At 48.9% G+C, this 18,285-nt stretch overlaps 1 long non-coding RNA gene across 1 annotated transcript in view; it reads left to right on the forward strand.

The window, feature by feature from the left end:
• The window catches only part of LOC139361568 (uncharacterized), a 194,702-nt gene extending 177,919 nt beyond the window's left edge, over positions 1-16,783 (forward strand). The window contains exons 4-5 of the long non-coding RNA XR_011619120.1: positions 6,407-6,589; positions 14,535-16,783. This is a non-coding gene — a long non-coding RNA (uncharacterized lncRNA). The remainder of the gene's footprint in view (positions 1-6,406; positions 6,590-14,534) is intronic.
• The last annotated feature ends 1,502 nt before the right edge of the window (positions 16,784-18,285 follow it).

Raw genomic sequence — 18,285 nt, forward strand, 5'->3', positions numbered from 1 at the left:
ATTGGTTTTTCTTAAACCTGAGTTTGACACATGAACCCCACTTACATAGATATCAGCACACTCTCACAGCTCGAGAGTTTTCCTGAATCTCGATTCTGTCCGTTCAAGGTCAATATCTAAGAAAGGGTCAGAACTGACCCTCCCTCCGTGAAGCCTAAGAGCAAATGCAGCAGCATCTCAGTGTATGAGGAGACAAAGTAAGAAGGGTGGAAAATACACACTGAAATTCTAGTGCTAGAATCATAATCACCAACACTTTAAGAGGGAATCTGCTTTCCAAAATATGTAGCTGCTGGATTAACTTCAAAGTCACCAGATTCCACAGGCAGTAGCTCACAGGGGCACAGCTTTCTAAGGCCGCACAGCCCGGGACAGCGTAACAGCCTCAGGGCAAAGCAAACTAAACAAAGGCTTGGTTCTCTCAAGGACGAAGGTGCTCAAGTGTTTCCAAATATTCTTCTTCTTCTAAGTAAGTTAGATGCCTCCTACAACACTGTTTAGAGTGCCAGTGTATTCAGAAACATGAAGTTGAAAATACATCTCAGGACCCCAAAATCACTACGCTAAAGGGACGTCAAGGTGAGGAAGAGCTTAGACCAAACCTACCTCCCATGCTCTTCCTAACAGAGACAGCTACTGGGGGTGGGGGGAAAAGCCACGTACCTCCCTCACAACCGATCCACAAGGAAATTCCTCATGGACAGAGGACAGAACTCAAAGTCACCATCTGCACACGGAGATAAATGCGGATCTGACTGCTTCCTCTGGAAAGATGCACCAGAAATGCATTTGTCTGATCTACCTGTGACCTGGAAATCCCTCCCCGCTTCGAGCCGTCCATCCTTCCTAGACTGAACCAACGTACGTCTCACAGGTATTGATGTCTCACGTCTCCCTAAAATGTGTAAGACCAAGTTGTGCCCCAAACACCTTGGACACATGTCCAGGACCTCCTGAGGCTGCCGCAGTGTGTCCTCAACCCCTCCTAAGGCTGTGTCTATAACCTTGGGAAAATGAACTCTCTATGGATCGAGGACTGTCGCAGAGATCCTTCTGGTTTACAGGAAGCATTCTCTCCTGCGAGTATATCAATGAAATCATGTGGAATTACAAAATGCCACTTTAGTAAAAGCCAAAGGAATTAGGGTTCTATGTGCTTCAAAAAAAAAAAAAAAGTAACGTTCTATTTGTCAATGGACCATGAAGCCCACACCCCCTTTTGCAGTGAAGATGTCAAACGGGACGAGAGGCCCCTCCTGCGGATGCTACCCTCTGACCCCACTTCCCAGAGTCCAGTTTCCTGCTGCTCAGGGAACAGCAACCCCAGCTTCACGAGGCTCAGGCCTCCCAACCCAACTCCCACCCATGCTGGAGAATCACCCCAGGGACTAGCTAAGTGGCAGGTGCAACTCTCACCTCACCCCCTTAAAGGGGAAAAGGCACCTTCCCGCTCCTCTTCCTGCTGGTGGGAACAGGGGCAGGAGCTGGAGGATCAGGAGTCGGGCGGCAGAACGGAAGCAGCCTGGGTCCCTGCTAGTCAGAGTTGGCAAATGCCAACCATCCCCGACATTCACTTTGCAAATAAATCCTTCTCTTTTGTCAGGTCCCTGGTTATAAGTTTGCACCCATAACTTAAAAAGAAAAAAAAAAAACTCAGATAAAAAATCGGTGTTTGGCTGACAATATTTCAATTATCTTGGGGCCTTGGGTCAAATGATGGCAAAACAGGAAACTGAACGCTGTTATTCAGGAAACTACCTTCCAGCGCCGTCTACCCTCCCAGGCTGTCACCTTATGGTTGTTTGTCTGCTAGATGATTAACAATAACTGCTCTGAAAACCTAGGTGTACAGAACAGACAAGAAGTCAGCTTGGGTTGAGGGGAAGCAGGATAAGACCCCCTTCCCCGCAGGATGGTGGAAGAGGAGGAACCTTCAGCACCTGGGTTTTCAGGATGCTGGATCTCTGAGAGCATCTCTCACAGCTCAAGTACAGCCAGACCCTCCTCTGACACAGCCTGTTCAGACGAAGGTGGCACCTGCCCTAGAGACCCACAGCCCTGTGCGGGGCTCAGCTGGAGCTGAACTTGCCTCCCTTGGTAAGAGTCAGGGCCAGGGGTGGGGAGAGGAGAGAAGCAGCAGGCCTGAGGGCCACTGTGGAAACTCCATGCCACGCTAACTCTCGTCTGATGTGCTCCGGCCAAAGCCACGCTTCTCGGAGGGAGTTTCCCTTCACACATCCGGAAATCATCAACATCTAGTCTCCCCACAGAACAGATCCTTCCCTAGGAGGCAGACGCTTGGCTGTAACACGGGGTAATGAGGGGCGCGCCTTCGTGCCCACTCTGTAGTGTTTCCTGTTACCTATTTTACCTTAAGCTACAAATGATTCCCGTTTACACGAGACACAGTGACACAGACAGCAAAACACATGAGATTCAGTGTGATCCCACACCCGTCACTGCTGACCTCAAGTGCTTCGTTCGTTTTGCTTCTAGAGTTTGTATTCTCTCCCCGGGTTCCAGGCCTGTGGATTCAACCAACCATAGATCAACATATTTTTTAATGTGTTTGTACTAAGCGTTCAGACTTTATTATTCATTAAACAATTACTCGCATGGTATGTCCATGGTATAGCTGTTACGAGCAACCCTGACATGACTGTCTGCAGGAGGAAGTGCATATGTCATATGCAAACACGATGCCATTTTATTGCAGGGACCTCAACGGCCAAAGACCTTGGATTCCATAGGCAGTCCTGCAGCCCACCCCCATGGGCACTGTGGAATGGCTATAATAGAAAATATGGAGGTTTTAAACAGTTATGTACTAAATCTAATCTTTTGTTAAGAAATTAATGTGTATCACTTGTATTATTTGGAAGTCCTTCCTGGCCCAGAGACTTGACATGTTCTTATCTTTTTGTCCACGGATCTAGCCATTCCAGTAAGCTTGTTGAACACAAATCAATTTTACAATTAAATTCTTACAAGAATCACACTCAATCTGTAAGCTGCTTTGGTTTTTAAAGTGAAATAACCAATAGTTTTGCCAACCTGCTATATCATAGAATAACAGGATAAAGCAGCCCCATGGCATGCAAAAACATGGGGTTTCAAAGCTAACCAGTATAAAACACGTTACAAACCCCTAAATATGAAAACGTTTTACACCAAAACAGATATTCCAGAAAAAAACAAGATGTTCAAAAAAGCCCTTTGCAGAAAAGCACTTTCCCCTTCATTTTTCACACGGTTTCCTGAAGCTTGTGTTTGGTGATGACCATGAACCAGAAGTAGCGTCCGCTGCAACTACTGTTACAGCAACACAGAATATTAAGGGGAAAAAAAAAAAAAAAAAAAAGGCCGGGCGCGGTGGCTCAAGCCTGTAATCCCAGCACTTTGGGGGGCCAAGACGGGCGGATCACGAGGTCAGGAGATCGAGACCATCCTGGCTAACACGGTGAAACCCCATCTCTACTTAAAAAAAAAAAAAAAAAACAACAACAACAAAAAAAAAAACCTAACCGGGCGAGGTGGCGGGCGCCTGTAGTCCCAGCTACTCGGGAGGCTGAGGCAGGAGAATGGCGTAAACCCAGGAGGCGGAGCTTGCAGTGAGCTGAGATCCGGCCACTGCACCCCAGCCTGGGCGACAGAGCGAGACTCCCTCTCAAAAAAAAAAGAAAAAAGGACACAGCATATTTCCTACTGATGAGAACAGGTAGAGTGTTATAAAATGAGTGTGTCCTAAAGTCAACAATGTTCAAATTCTAGGTCTCCCACAGACACTAGACGGTAACCGCCAAAGCTTATGTACCTGGCAACGTTCAAGGAGACCAAGTTCAGAGCTGTCACAATGCAGCACCATCCTCACGCGATTATCTCAGGCAGGTTTGAGGGCAAGTGCCCCCGTCACAGTGGGGAAGCTGCCCAGCCCAGCACTTCCTGAGATCACAGACCTTCGCCTTCCCACGTCTTCAATAGTTCCTTTACACCGGGAACCACACAACAAAACCTAAAACACTTCCTCAAATCTCAAGACAGTCTTTAGAGCTCTTTTCCTTGCCCCTTCTCTTACTGAAAAAGCTTATTTTGTAAGCAACCTGTAGTGCTTACCAGAGCTGGGGCGGGAGGAGAGCTAGTGTTTGGTAGACCGAGTTTCAAGCGTGGGGAGACCAGAAAGTTCTGGAGATGGATGGCGGTGATCGCAGCACGACAGTGTGAACACACTTAATGCCACAAAACCATACACTTAAAAATAGAGTGCTGTGTAACTTTACCACAATCAAAAAACTGAGAAAAGTCATCTATAATTACTGTCTCCAATATCTTCCATCCTGTAAGTTACATTTGCTTTCAGAAATCCTCAGAGCAATCATGAAAAACTAATACCCTGTCGTCTCTGAAACGCAAAGTCGTTCAAGGGCTTTGGTTATAGGAAAGTAGCTGGAAAGCAAAGCGTCCGTTAGGCACAGCAGCCGTGATAGGACAAACACACGGTAGGAAGGTGGTGGTCATGCTACACACAGATGGGAAGGGTGTGGGGAGCCACAACACCCGATGCTTGGGAGGCACCTGGGCAGGAGCTGAGAATGTACCAAACATGTTCGATCATGCAACATTCACGGACCCCGAGTCCAGCCACCACCGCTGACATCCACTGTGGCTGGGGTGTCCTCCCAGCCTGTGATGGCTCGCTCCTTCGGTTAACTGCCTTGAATCTACCGGTTCCTCTCCTCATGGGCCTCTTTCCTGTCGTCTTCCTGTCATTTTTCTGTCAGCAAACACATTTCCTGTCATTTTCCTGAACTGACATGACATTTCCTGTCATTTTCCTGAACTGACATGACATTTCCTGTCATTTTCCTGAACTGACATGACATTTCCTGTCATTTTCCTGAACTGACATGACATTTCCTGTCATTTTCCTGTCAGCAAGCACATGCGTCCAGCCTGACCTTGCTGATGTGCTCCAGCGGCCCTGGACTCGAGCCGCACTGTTCCATCAGTGTGGCATTCGCGAGTTACCTCCTGGGAAATGCCAGGTGATGGTAACATCAACCAGGAGGCACAGCTGAGAAGCAGAACGCATGGTGCGGTGCCCAGAACGTCACGTCCTTGAACAGACGCTCCGTATCTTCTCCTCTCCTGCCAGAGCTTCACTGTAGGAAGGCGGCCATTCTTCCAGTGCTGCTACTTCCAACACCGGGGAAAGCAAGCTTCAGAAATGAACGGTGTCAAAGAGGGAGGACCCACCAGCAGGGCTACCGGCAGCCAGACAACCGCAGCCCCAGCATTCCCCAGCCACCATGACTGACAGCCCAGGCTCCAGAAATGCACGGCTTCAACCTTAGGAGTAAAAACCCTCCCAATCCAACTATTATTTTCAACAATGGGATTGAGGAATGAGGTGTTCTAACCCTGCCTCTCTCGACAGCACAGATCATCAGATCCCTGTTCTTATAGGATTGGGGAGTGGGGTGGGGTGGGGTGGTTCCTAACCCTGCCCGCCTTCATAGAAAAGAACTTGGATATGATGACCTGTGCTAGATTAGCACTTTGCTTCTGCCATATGCAGTCATCCTCAGCACCAGGAAAAGTCAGAATCGTTGAGTGATGACACCAATACCAACACACGCCGTTCTGCGGCTCTGGTAACTGGCTGCACAGATACAACCCGATAGTGGTGAGGTCTAAAGACATCACCAGTCTTCCCAAGGATTGTGTTCCTGAATATTTTGCGTTTGGAATAACGGTCTTCTTTGCCAGGGCTGAGCCATGCTTCCCTCTCGCCTGTCCTCTGCCTTCACCAGCTTCGTGTGCGCTTCCGGACAAGTGTTTGTGCAGGTGCTATCACTTATTTCCACAGCGAGAATATACACAGACACCACACAGAAATGGGCAACCCCGTTAGGAGCTGTGCAGGGAGATCTAACTCATCCCATGTGCCAAATTCCTGTTGCCATGGAAATTAAACTAACTAAACTAACGTTGCTATGATCTCATCTCTTACTGTACCACTAAAGATCATCCGAGTAAGAGGAATGTGCCTCTACATAGCATTCAGCTCACATTTACATGTCGGTTTTTCCTGAATATGGTTATGTGAGATAGAAATCAGTAAGATGGGGTGTAACATACAGTATAGGATCGTTGTGTCTCCTAGCCTCAAACACTTCAAGATCCTCAGAAAATGAAGTTTAACTCTGGGGACGTGAGTTACATAGTAACTTGTTTTGGATACTATCATATCAACACCAAATAACTTCTTGAATTCCTTTTTAAATTGAAAAGCAATTTACAAAGCACAAAAGCCCCAATATTAAAGAATACAATTCAGTCTTTTTAGCGTATTCTAAAAGCTGCACATCAACCACTAGTATGTAATTCCGGGACTTTTTCACCACAGGCCAAAGAAACCTTGAACCCATTAAGAGTCAGCACCTGGCTCCTTCCTTCTACCAGCCCCTGGCAATCACCAGCCAACTTCCTTTTCTCTGGATTTGCACATTCTGGACACCGGTTGTGAGGAGAATCGTACAGTGCATGACCTTTGGTGTGACCTTCGGTGCTGACATCTTTCACGTCTAAGGTGAGTGGAATCTCAGTGAGTGACCGGTTGACAGACACCTGGACTGTTTCTACTGCTATGAATAATGCTGCTGTGAAGATTCAGGCATGACATACTTTTTGGAAAAATGTTTTCAGTTTTCTTGAGCATATGGCTAGGAGTGAAATTGCTGGGTCGTACGGTGATTTCATGCTTTTCTGAGGAACTGTCGGACTTTTCCAAATCAACTGCACCATTTTACTTCCCCTCCCACTAGCAATATATCAAGATTTCAGTTTTCCCCAATTCACCAACATGTCACTGTCCAATACTGGGGTTTTACCCACCCATCACGGTGGTTGTGAAGTGTTATTTCACGGTGGTTTTGATTTCCATTTCTAAGATGACGAATTCTGCTAAACATCTCATGTGCTTTTTAAGGCATTTATATGTCTTTCTTTGGAGAGTGTCTATTCAAATCCTTTGTCCATTTTTAAATTGGATTTTTATTAAGAGTTTTTGAATATATTCTTGATATCAGGTCCTTATCGTGATAATGTATCCTGTTCTGTGGGTTGTCATTTTACTTTAATAGTATCCTCTGAATTGAACATTTTTAATTTTGATACCGTCTTTTTCCCTTCAGTTGCTTGTTATGGCTTTAGACGTCTCAGCCAAGGAAACATTGCCTAATCCAACCTAACAGTTTCTCCAGGATTCTCCCCTAAAGGTGTTATGAGCTGAACTGTCCCCCTCCCCCAAGATTCCATGTTAAAGTCACAACCCCGGAAACCCAAAATGTCACTGTATTTACATACAGGGCCTTTAACTTGGCAATTTAGGTCCCATAAGATCTTAAAAGTAGGGCCTGATCCAGTATGACTGGTGTTCTTTTAAGAGAATTTAGACACAGTCCTCAGTGCTGCATACACGTAAGAGAAACCTGTGAGGACACAGAGAAGAAGCTGTCTACACAGCATGGGGTGAGGCCCCAGAGAATCCAACCCTGCCCGCACCTTGATCCCAGGCTTCCAGTCTCCAGAAAAAAGGAAATAAGATGCTATTGTCTAAGTCGCACGGTCTGTGGTGTCCGTTATGGTACCCAGCAGACTGACAGAATGGGTCTCAGTCAGCTCCTTACATTGGAACCATGTTGAGCTTTGCGTGTAGGGTGAGGAAGGGTCCAGTCCATCCTTTTCTATGTGGATACCCCAGTTGTCCCAGCACCATTGAGTTGTGAAAGGAAAAAAGTAAAGCAACCCTTGCTGTCCTCTCTCCATCAACAGATTAGAAGATACACTGAAGAATCATGGACAATTTTGTCGGTTTAAGCCAGTGGTTTTCAAACTTTTGGGTCTCAGGAACTCTTTGCACTTTATTAAAGAGCACAAAAAAGCTTTCTCATCAGGCCGGGAGTGGTGGCTGCTCATGCCTGTAATCCCAGCACTTTGGGAGGCAGAGACAGGTGGATCACTTGAGGTCAGGAGTTCGAGACCGGCCTGGCCAACATGGTGAAACACCGTCTCTACTAAAATACAAAAATTAGCCTGGCATGGTGCTGAACACCTGTAGTACCAGCTACTAGGGAGGCTGAGGCAGGAGAATCGCTTGAACTCAGGAGGCAGAGGTTGAAGTGAGCTGAGGTCACACCACCGTACTCCGGCCTGCGTGGCAGAGCAAGACTCCGTCTCAAAAAAAAAAAAAAAAAAAAAAAAAAAAAAAAAAAAACATAATTTAGTTTCTTTTACAAGGATAAAGTCATTACATCTTAACACAGTCTTAAAGAAGAAACCATTTTCCAAAATAAGCAGCAGCGTGGCAACAGTTTGTGCTACTGTGAAAACACCTAACATCTCTGCACCTCAGACAGCAGGATTCTCATGCCTGCATCTGCGTTCAGTGGGCTGCAGAGCCATGGCTGAAGTTTATGAAGAAAGTCCGACCCCATACTGATATACAATTAGGAAGCAGTATTTTCATTGTGTTTTCAGATCATTTTAGGTATTCTCTGCTGCCAAATGTAACAAGTGGCACTTCCGTACAGGCTGTCTGCAACACAGAGTCTGTGCTCTGGTCGTTGGGCCTTTCTGCCCCAATTCCTTCTAGGTCGACTGGTCCGTCTTGCACTTGAATGGCTTTTACCAGCACACGATTTTGTAATCACACATTGGTTAGAAAATACTGGTTCAGAGTTATGAGCGGCTTCCACATTTCATTATATGTCCAAAAAAAAAAAAAACCCCACATCAGTATCACCATTGGTCACATGAGAAAGTGGTGGACACAAGATTTTTATGTTTTAATATTCACTGGAAAGCTCAAATGTCTATCATTGGGAAAAATGTAAGGTACTTTCCTTGAGATGAAAGTCATTTTGTTCATTTTTCAGGCCACACCTGCAAATACCTCCATCTGAAGTGGCATCTTTTGTAAGTCATTCTTTATATAAAGGCGGCCGTTAGTGGAAGAAGTGGTTCTGCAGATTCATAGCTCAGAGGCACCAGTGCTCTCCCAAGAGATAACCATAAAATCCACAGAAGACGCACCTGTGCACACTTCCTGTTTCTCACTCAGAACATTCCAGAAGGAACCCTGAATCCCAATGCCACAGCGGGACTGAAGTTTGCTCTCACCCACACAATAAACCCAGGGAGCTCCCCCAGCCCCCACCCCGAGGCCACAGCCTTGGTCCTCTATCTGGTCTAGGGGGGCTCCTGCAGCTCCAGCCTAACAGGGAACAGAAGGCACCCACATGTCACAAAGCCCTCCCAAGGCCCAGCGAGCACTTCTGCTTATGTGCCAGCCAAGTGCTTTTGACAATTCTACAGCCAGCTGTACGGCAGGTAGCGAGGTACCCAGCAAATACTCAGGGCTCACGTTACTAAGGAAGGTGCACAGCGAGGTACCCAGCAAGTACTCAAGGCTCACGTTATGGAGGAGGAAACCAGGCAGATAGTGAGGTACCCAGCAGGGTTCACGTTACTCAGGAGGAAAGGAGGGTAGAGACAAGGGGGCTGGAACAGTCTGTCATAAGCTTTAGCATTTACAAGGCTCGCTGAAGATTATCTGATTTGATCGTCACAACAGCTCACAAGATAGGCAGAGGCAAGACTATTTTCACTTCATAAAAAGAGATCCCGAGAACTGATGATGACCACGTGCTCTTCCCACAGGCTCCCAGAAATCCTCCTCAAATCATCTCTCAGTTGTATACATGTGATAATATCTCAGTCACGTCCCCTCTCTGCAGGGGAATTTTACTGCCGCCCTGCTGTTCCTTCGCACCCCTGCCCTCTCCTGCATTTCAGCCATGCCCACCATCCATGGGGAGTCTGCACCACCCCACCCCCGCTGCTGCTGATGGCTTGGGTCACGCTTACCTTTCATTTCCACCTACAGGGACCTGTTCTTCCTTCAAATGCAGCTCAAACTCACTCATTGTGTGAAGCCTTTCTGTCATGTGTAAAATCAGTCTGTGGAATGCTTCATTTAGGAGGTGCTTATGTTGCCTCATTGGCTGTGATCAGGACCAAATTCTGAGCAAACCAGGTGGTCCCCTCTCCCCATCTCTGCTCCAGTGCACTTAAAACAAGGATTCCTGGAAGCATCTTTTTAGTCCAATTCATGCATGAGTCTGCCCCACACACTGCAGAAAAGCCCTGGTGGTCGGTGGTCAGGGCTCAGTGCCCCCCAGGTAGGTAAGGAGAGCTTAGTGCCCTCTCTGGAGTTGTCGCTCAGAGACCCACGGCTGGAAGGGAAGAAACTTGCATCCTGTGAAACATCTAGGCCCCGAGACCCACTCAGGAGTGGAAAACGGGGAAGGAGCCTTGAACAGACCCTCGGGAGGGCAGACAGTGGGAGCCACGGAGGCCACCAGGAAGGAGGGAGGCAGGCAGTGAGGCCACAGGTGATGTGGCCGGGAGGGAGGTGTTGTGACCAGAGGTGAGGTGGTGGGCGGATGACACGGCGTGGTTTGGGGAGGAGATGTGGCCAGGGGCAATGTGGCCAGGGAAGAAGACACAGCTGGAAGGAAGTGACAAGAGGGGTCTCCAGGCCCCAGACTGTGCCTGATTTATAGATGACATTTTACTTAAGATGTTATATCTAACTTTAAAGAAAAGTAGCAATTTCGACCATTGTGTACATTTAAAGCACGGTACAAATTGAGCACATTTCCCAAACCAAAGAACCGGGCATTGAAGAAAAAATTCATTTAAGATCAGAAATAAAGAGATCCTACAGCTCTTCCAGTCCAATCCCCACCCTAACGTGAATGGGGGGAAAAGGAAGTAGATTCTAGTCAGTCAGCATTAAAGGCAAAACCGATCCACTTTACTTTCTAGACAGAAAACAAGAAGCTCATCAAGGAATCCCTACAAACAGTAGCTTTAGTAGTTCCCGAAATGCAAAATTCACCTACAAAGTAAATCATCTGCTAAGTGTGTATAGAGTAATTTTTTTCATTATTGCCTTCCTCATCTGCAGGGGCTTTTTTAGACCTTGTTTCCCCTTAATTGCCTCCAACACCCAGGAAATTTAAAACCCACAAGTAAACTGTGTCTCGATTCATGCCCAGCGTCCTTTGGAGCAGACAGTCCGTTGCTCTAAGACGTTCTTGTCACCTAAGCACCGAGTACAGCCTGAGAACGCACAACACGCACTCACACAAACTCAGACAGTCAACAGGTGAGATACGGCACATGAGGAGGAAGACAAGATAAATGAGCTTCACTGACACCCCAGATCCGACAAGAAATGACACACGCAGCCTGCTCTGGTGCAGGTGACTCCTGGAAAACAGCCAAGGACAGCATTTGGAGAAGCAGCACCGCAGGCCAGGAGGGTCTGGGGGCTTAAGAAGGGAGGGGCGCCCCGACCAGGTACTGGGGGATTCAGAAGGGAGGGGCTCCCCGACCAGGTGGCTGGGGGATTCAGAAGGGAGGGGTGCCCCGACCAGGTGCTGGGGCTTCAGAGGGGATTGGTGCCCCGATCACTTCCTGGGGGCTTCAGAGGCAAGGGGTACCCTGACCACGTGCTGGGACTTCAGACGAGAAGGCACCCCGACCGGGTCCTGGGGGCAGCAGGACAAGCCCAGGGTTCCGTCGTCACTTTTCACTCCCTACTCCCGAATCTCGCCCTGAAGTTGCAGCCAGTCCAGGTATTCATTTACCCATAAAATTAAGTATCTGTGAGTAACACAAGTCACTAATCCACACAGATCTGAGTCTACAGATACCTCCCAGAGACGCCACCATCCCTTCTGGTAGAAGAACAGCCCAGGGGCCCACGCTGCTAGGAAGGGAGACTGTCTCCAGCCTGACGCTGCAGAGTCCTCAACACAAAGTCTACCTTCTGGAACCATGCCGTCTCCTACAGAGGCAACTAGGGGCATGTAGGGTTTTTTAAAATCTTTTTTTTTTCTTAAGACAGAGTCTCCCTCTGTCACCCAGGCTGGAGTGCAGTGGCTCGATCTCGGCTTGCTGCAACCTCTGCCTCTCGAGTTCAAGTGATTCTTCTGCCTCGGCCTCCCGAGTAGCTGGAATTACAGGCGCCTGTCACCGCGCCTGACTATTTTATTTATATTTTTAAGTACAGATGGGATTTCACCTTGTTGGCCAGGCTGGTCTTGAACACCTGACCTCACATGATCCACCCGCCTCGACCTCCCAAACTGCTGGGAATACACGCATGAGCCACGGTGCCCGGCCCATAGAGCTATTTAAATTTGACTAAAATTAAATAAAATTAGAAGTTCTCATTTACACTTCAAGCATTCAGTTACCCCCAGGCGGCCACTGACCAGCGGCTGGTAGAGATGTCACACTCCACACTGCAGAAGGATCTAGGGACGAAATGGCTCTAAGATCATCTCAGAATCTTTATGTTGAAGCTACTGAAGTTTTACTCTGATTATTATAGACATCAGCATTCTCCCACTTAAAAATGTCAGTGCTATTGCAATGATCAGATCTGTGACTTCCCATCAGCTCTTCTCTTCCTGGATAGATAACTGTAGAGCATCTGCACTCTGCCTCCACACTAAGGGGTAGTAGAAGGCTCCGTGTAAAATCAGGGGGAGAAAAAAAAATGAATCCCTAGTCCGCCTCTCCCCCTATGATTTTGTGAAACTCCTCTTAATATGCAGAATAACTGCCAGAGTTGCAATAAAGAAGCATCCGTTGACCAGGAAGCAGCAGGGAAGCAAGAGGAGGGAGATGCAAAGACCGTCCGTTCCCTCTGGGACCCCAGGCCCAGCCAGGACTGAGAAGGGCCGCACAGCCCAGCAGACCCGCACACCTGATGCGAACCATACACACGGCTTCCCTGGGCCTCGGTCCCCTGCTCTGCCCTCACTGGCCACTGTGGCTCTGGGTAGAGGCAGCTCCCTGAGCCCCAACACCCACAGCCAGTCCCCTCCTTGCAGGTCTCAGCTGTACTCTCACTGCCTCCCTGACGCTTCTCATCATCCGCGTACCGTGTCCACTCTACCCCACAGCCCTTGCTACCGCCCACCCCACCACGGAGCCTAGCACACAGCAGGTGCCCAAGACGCCCCAGTGGGCGGGCATGCCAGGGTAGGGCTTGGAGTTCCAAGGGCCTCGTCCTGCATAACACCACAAACGCCACGGAGGCTGTGGAAGGGGTCCAGGTTTCAGGCCTGTACTCAGCTTCTCCTGGCCCCCGAGGCCAAGAACCTAGCAAGGGAGCGCAGCCGGAAGCAGGGTCCCAAACCCCCTTCATGCTCCTCAAGAGGAAGGGGGCTTCGGGGCACAACCCCACGAGCGTCTTCCTCCTGCCAGGCTGCCTGTCACAGCCCCGACACCTTCACAGCAGGGAAACCCACTCCTGTGAGGAGAAAACCACCAAGTACAACAGGAGCCACGTCCCCCGCAGCGTCTGCTGAGCCCAATAGCGACAGCAGCAGCCGGGCCCCCACTCAGCACACACCGACTCCGAACCCGCCACGCACACCACAAGGCCGACCATCTTGAAGCTCAGCTTCCACTCGTCAGGGCCCTCTTCCAGGAGAGCTCGGCATGTCTATCTTCCCTGGGCTCACAGAAAGGAGTGGGACCCAACCCCGAGTGTGCACAAAGTTAAGCTCCCACTAGCTGTGCAGACAACCTCCCTAGCCCTGGACTGAGAAGGGGCCAAGCGCAAACAGCCATATTTTGCCCGCACAGGTACGGAATTCAGTCAGCTCTCTCAATGAAGTCGTGACAGGTCAACTCCAGGCTCCTCAGTGCTCTGGGGTTCACCTCGGGCCACTGCACCTTTGAAACGTGGCTGTGGACTCCTCTAGGGTGCTCACTTTCACGGCCCATTTCATTCAGACACTGCAGGCCCCTACCGTGGTGTCACTACCCAGGACACCCCTGCTGGCATCCTCTGAGATGCTGCTGCAGCTGCTGTGATCTGAGAACAGCCATGCACAGGCATCAAAGGGAGGAATTCTCAAGTCTCCTCCAGGGGCAGTGACTACAGCTTTGAAAGACGTTGCACTGAATCCTGGGTGAGCCTGGCTTGGTCCGCAATCTAATCCGGGTTGCTGGGGAGACACACTCTGTTGTAATTGACAGAGGCTGTGGGTGGCAGCTCTACCAAGACTGATAATTGCAACTAGTCTGAGATTTACTATCCATACTTTCTATTTGATGTTTAAAGGAAAGCATCGTGAAGTTCCAGTAGCAAGGAATTTTCTACAATCTATCACATTAAGATACAGCAGAAATGTAGCTAAAATGTTCATAGGGTCTATGCAGAGGAAGACATGGGTCTATTTCAGGAAAAGTGCTTGCTGGCTTTTTAGAAACATAGTGAAATCCCTGACAAGTAAAAGGTTGTTTATACTTTTTCTTTGGAACAGAGGGAAAGTTCTTTCTTATTATTTGAATACATTAACTATATTTAAGTGTTCTGGTAGACTGAGTATTAAATATTCAAAAGGAAGTAATTCTGTTCGGTCTATTTCGTTCTTTAAATGTAGCTTTCAAAAACTGACAAATACCTGGCCGGGTGCAGTGGCTCACGCCTGTAATCCCAGCACTTTGGGAGGCCGAGGCTGGTGGATCACGAGGTCAGGAGATAGAGACCATCCTGGCTAACACGGTGAAGCCCTGACTCTACTAAAAACGCAAAAAATTAGCCTGGTGTGTTGGCGGACACCTGTGGCCCCAGCTACTCGAGAGACTGAGGCAGGAGAATGGCGTGAACCTGGGAGGTGGAGCTTGCACTGAGCCGAGATCACACCACTGCACTCCAGCCTGGGCGACAGAGCAAGACTCCATCTCAAAAAAGAAAAAATAAATAAAAAGTGGAAAACACCCCATATCTGCCCTGGCTCCGGCCATCTCCATGGAGTGGACAGAGCTTGAGAAAAGCTCACTGTGGAGGCGTAGAAGGCCAGGCCGGGCCGGGCCGGGCCTTTGCTCAGCAGATGAGCAAGAGGGTCAGCCACCCTAGTGAAGAAGCCCATGTTTGCTATGTTACTGATGATACCCACATAAATTTCTCTTTGCCTCCCACACAGACCTGGGATCTATGTTTGAGCAAGCGACTCATACCAACAGTCCCTCCATGCCATCATTTCCCTGACCTCCCCCAGAAAAGCCAGGCCAGGCAGCGTCCCCACACGGGCACTGGGGCCCAGGAAGATCCTGGTCCTGCCCCTCTTCTCTCTCGTCCCTGCAGCACCCTGGCTTGCTGTGGAAGCCCAGCAGTGCTGGCTGAACCCACGTTCACCTGGGGCATTCAGAAGAAGCCTCTGTGCAGAAATCAACTGGGAAGGAGGGCTGTGTGTGCTGGTGCTGGCAGGTCACTCCAATGGATTTGCAGAACTCAGTTTTCAACACAGGTGCGCCACCAAGTCCCTCAAGCCCTTTGTGAGCCTAGAGCCACAGAGCCATTTGCGGCATTCTCACAATCTCTAACAACCCTGCACAGAGGCCCTGTTTTTCCAAAGGACCATAAAATTTTCCGTGTAGACAAAGTTTGACATAATGAAATAAAGTGAAGTCACCACTTCTATTTTCTATTAATCTATTCATTCAAACAAGTATCTCTTGAGTATGTGCATCGAATACTGTGGAATTAGGATTTAGTCCATGCCTTCAAGAAATATACATCACAGAAGAAAAGGTATAGCTTGTAACTAACAGTGCTGAACAGGCAAGAAATAAACATCATAGAAGGAAAGGTAGAGCTTGTAACTAACGTCATAGAAGGAAAGGTGTAGCTTATAACTAACAGTGGTGAACAGGACAGAATTTCACAGGCTCATCAGGAGCCACCGAGGAGGAAGCCATGATTCACATCCACCTGCAGTAGATAAATGTTTCCCGGATAAAGTAACTTTTCTACAGTGATATCTGCTCCTTATTGTTTAATCCTGCTCGATAGGGTATTAAATTACCACTTTATGTGCTGCTTATATAAAATACATCATTGTCAGGGGAGGTTATAAAATAATACTTCACACAAGCTTGGGCTGTGAATGGTGTGAGGCAACGGGACGATGTGTTCCCGTGTTCTCGAGACGCAGAAGGGTCAAGACCCTGCTTCCCTTCTCCTCCCCACCGCCGTGTTCCCAGATGAGGGGTGGAGGCAATGCCGCCGGGCAGTCCTAGAGCTGGCTCCAGGGCCAGGACAGCACGCCCAGACTCTCTGTGCCCCATGTGACAAATACAGACTGTGGGGCAATCACCAATTTACCTGGCAGTGGGGAGATCCTTCGTCAAAAGCCTGTGCTTCCAGGAGCCAGGACAAAGCAGGAGCCCCTAGGAAAACAGTTCCGGGTGCTCCTGAAACCTGGGCAGAGTCACAGTCTGGCAGGAAGCACCAGTGATGCAGGTGTGCCCAAGACTGGGAGGATGGCCAGATGCCTGGAGACCAGACCGGCCTGCAGGAGATGACCACCTCTCTCTGGCTCATTAGAGACAGACAGTCTGGGCTTCACTTTTGTATGTGGAATCTCACAGTACAGAAATATCACAAAGGGATTAGACTTCGTATACCCCAATTTTTTAAATTAAAAAAACACAATTATTTCAACTAATTCTAAATCCAACAAAGAAAAATAAATAAGTATATAAACGCATACATCCAAAATGTAAACCACAATCTCTTTACCCATAGGAGACCCAAAATTTAGTTTACCTTTTCTTCAGTATTATCACTTTTTTTTTAAGCCATTACTGAGGTGTCTCCTCACCGCCCCATGAGGAGGTTCATGGGCTCTTCAGGGCTCTTTGCTGTTTCATCGTTTTTTAGATTTAAGGGCAGGATCATTTTCCCACACTTGCTTACTTCCCTGATCACCAATTTTTCACAAGGACATCATTGTGCCTCAGAAAACCTAGTAACTGAACTTCATTAAAAGTGAAAACAATAAGGACATGTTGGCTGCTATGACAGCATCCTCAGTCACCGAATCTCCCTGGGGGACCCGACACACCCCCAATCTCCTTGGAACTCCAGCATGCAGGTATCGCTGTGGCGGACCGGACTGACCTACCCTGGGGGGGCATGAAAGCAAAGAGAAGAGAAAGCAGGTGACTCATTTAGGAAACTTCGGTGATTCTCTCGAGTCACGTTTCTCAAGGTGTCAGGGGAGAGCCACATGCAGGGAACCTCCTTGGCCTGGCAGGTGGCAGACTCCTGGGACCCTCCTCAGACACGTTAATCAGAGAATCTAAAGGCGGGTAGACTCTGAAAAGTATCTGTAAAGGAAGGACTTAGCTCTGCTGTGACCCCACTACACATGGGGTCACGCAGGATGCTGCTTCCGGCGTCCAGTCTCCATTTCACTCTCCTGGGAGGAACACCCGTCAAGTCACAGAGCACGGTCTTCAGCGAACACCTTCCTGCGCGACCTCCACTGTCTCCCAGCCCTGCAGGAGTAGCCGCCGAGTAGGGGAAACAAGTCTTTGCTCCTGACCCGGCCACCTTGACGCTGGGCATAAGACCAGCACTGCTACGTCTCTGGGGAAAGGAGCGGCCCTGGGCAGGAATGCACTTGGCAGCCCCGGGGAGTGGCCAGGTGTGGACGACCAGGCCTCTGCCCGCAGACACGTCAGCACGGCATCCTGGAGCAGAACTTCCAGCCCAGCTGAGCCTACAGATGGCTGCAGCCCTGGACAGCATCTTCACAGTGACCCGGGGGACTGGGCCAGAGCCGCTCAGCAAGGCTGCCCTGAATTTCCAACCTGAAAAAGCTGTACAGTCGTACGTCTATGTTGCCTTAAGCCCCTAGGTTTTGGGGTCACTTGTCACACAGCAACAGACAGTGGATGTGCACGGACTCCCAAGGCCACGATGGCCTCTGCCGGCCTCACCCGGGCTGTCTCATCTGTTCCCGTGACATCACGTTTCTCAGAGCCAAAGGCTGCCAGGGCCCCCTCTTTTCTTCACGACGTCGTTACAAGCTCACGATACAAACTGAAAATACCCAATATGTAAAATACAACGTATGACGCAATACAGGGTGAACGCGCAGGCACATACACAGGCGAAACAGGCGCATGCGCGAAACAGGTGTATGAACACAGGAACAGGTGTACATGCATGAAAGAGGTGAACGTGTGAAGGTGTACACGCGTCAAACACGTGTGCATATACACATGAAAGCACCAGACATGAAGGGCTGTCTTTGGGAGCCTGGTTTTTAGACATCTCCCTCACCCTTTTACATCTGCACGATCACAAACACAGCACACCACACTACTGAGGGGAAGCCCCAG

Source organism: Macaca nemestrina, unplaced genomic scaffold (genome assembly GCF_043159975.1).
Source record: "Macaca nemestrina isolate mMacNem1 unplaced genomic scaffold, mMacNem.hap1 Scaffold_62, whole genome shotgun sequence".
NCBI classification, from domain to species: Eukaryota; Metazoa; Chordata; class Mammalia; order Primates; family Cercopithecidae; genus Macaca; species Macaca nemestrina.